The 1,715-nt window shown below is 36.0% G+C and overlaps 1 protein-coding gene across 2 annotated transcripts in view; it reads left to right on the forward strand.

The window, feature by feature from the left end:
- The window catches only part of DPP6 (dipeptidyl-peptidase 6), a 528,921-nt gene that overhangs the window by 129,267 nt on the left and 397,939 nt on the right, over window positions 1-1,715 (forward strand). The gene's annotated exons all lie outside the window — the stretch shown is intronic.

Below are 1,715 nucleotides of genomic sequence, written 5' to 3' on the forward strand. Positions count from 1 at the left end.
TAGATGGATGGATGGATGATGGATTGGTAGATGGGTGGGTGGAAGATTTGTTCTCCTTCTTAGAGCAAATGGCTAATTGTAAACATTCTTTTCCATTTAATTGACCTCCAAGGCATGCATGTGCTACCAGACAGAACAGGGAATATATTGTAGACACGTTTTCACCATTCTAGGCAAAAATATATAATTCTACTGGGAAATGTACTACTGAAATGCAATGTTTGAGGGAATAATTGATTGACTTCTCTTGCCCTTGATGGGAAGCAGGATCAGTTCTACTCAAATGGTTGATAGTTCAACTTCTGGAAGTTGAGATGAGGAAGTCTGAATTTTGAGAGCCAAATTAGATGTTCAAAGAAGCACATATTATATTAGCCTGCATTCTAACTTAAAAACCATGTCTGTGCTGTGGCTATATCTATGTAAAAATTGCATGTGCATATAGACCAGGAATAGAGAGGAGTATAGAAAAGGTGAAAATTTTTCATTTCTTGGACTAACAAAATTGTTTATCTTTTCTTCTCTTTGGTTCTCATTATTGTTATAACGTTGCTTATGTGCTAAAAGAAAATTACCTGCTCTCTGAAAAATGAAATTAGGCAAATATAAATGGAATTCAGTGAATGTCTTCATTCCTGTGGGTAAAATTACTCTGCTTTTTAGATGCAAGAATACTGCCTGAAAGACAATACGATGCATCTGTACTTAAGAAATGGTGTATATAATCCAGAATCGCTTCACTTAAGCGGGATGTGCTGTCAACACCTGTTTGGTTATCTTACTGTGCATTCTTGCATTCAATAATACATACTGAATGGATTTTCCATGGAAAATCTTTTATTAGTCCCATGGGCCTGGTGGAAACAGTCTTTGTCCCTTTTCAGGAAGTAGTATCCTGGCTCTCATTCATTTCTCCACCTGCGGTACCAGCTTCCTTGGTTTTGCATCTTTCTTCTCCATCCTATATGTGTCCATAGAATTTATCCTTTATTTTTCATTTGTAAGATCATCTCTTTCCACCTTCTTCCCTGAAGTATTGGCCTCCAGGACACTTAGTAGATATTCACTCCTCCTGCCCACTTCCTGGTGAAGCAGACCATTCTATTATTAGGCAATACTAATTCTTAGAAATTCTGAAGTTTGACTGATACACAATTCTGCCTCTGCGAAATTTCCTTTTGCTTGTAACTGTGCCTTTGGGAGCTACACAGAGTCAGTTTTCTCCCTCTTCTATGTGATATGTCTTCAGATAGATGAAAACTCTAAGTATTCGATATTTGAGGCTGAACACATTCTTCAACTTTATTTTATGTGACATGTTTTGCAAACATCTTTGTATTTTGGTCATCTTTGTAAATATACTCTCTGTTTCATTATCTGTAACAGTATCCACCTGAAACTACGATATGCTATTGTGTGTCTGGGCCAGGGAGAGATCTGTCCTGAAACATTAGCTCCAGTGCACTCTTGCAAGTCGTCAGTTACACTCATTGATGCAAAGCAAAAGTCCTGGGGTTTTTTGCCTTGTTATGTTTTGTTTTATACATAGACTTCGAGAGATGCACCTATTATATAATAAATATGTTTACAACAGAATTAAGAATTCTAGATTATTCTTAGTAGAAACAAGATTCAAAAGATATCAATTGTTTGAGCTGTTGAACACAATTACATTAATTGTGTTCAAAATTAATAACATTAATTTTGTCATTCTG

The sequence above is a fragment of the Propithecus coquereli genome, unplaced genomic scaffold (assembly GCF_000956105.1).
Source record: "Propithecus coquereli isolate 6110/MARCELLA unplaced genomic scaffold, Pcoq_1.0 Scaffold439, whole genome shotgun sequence".
In the NCBI taxonomy this organism is placed as follows: domain Eukaryota; kingdom Metazoa; phylum Chordata; class Mammalia; order Primates; family Indriidae; genus Propithecus; species Propithecus coquereli.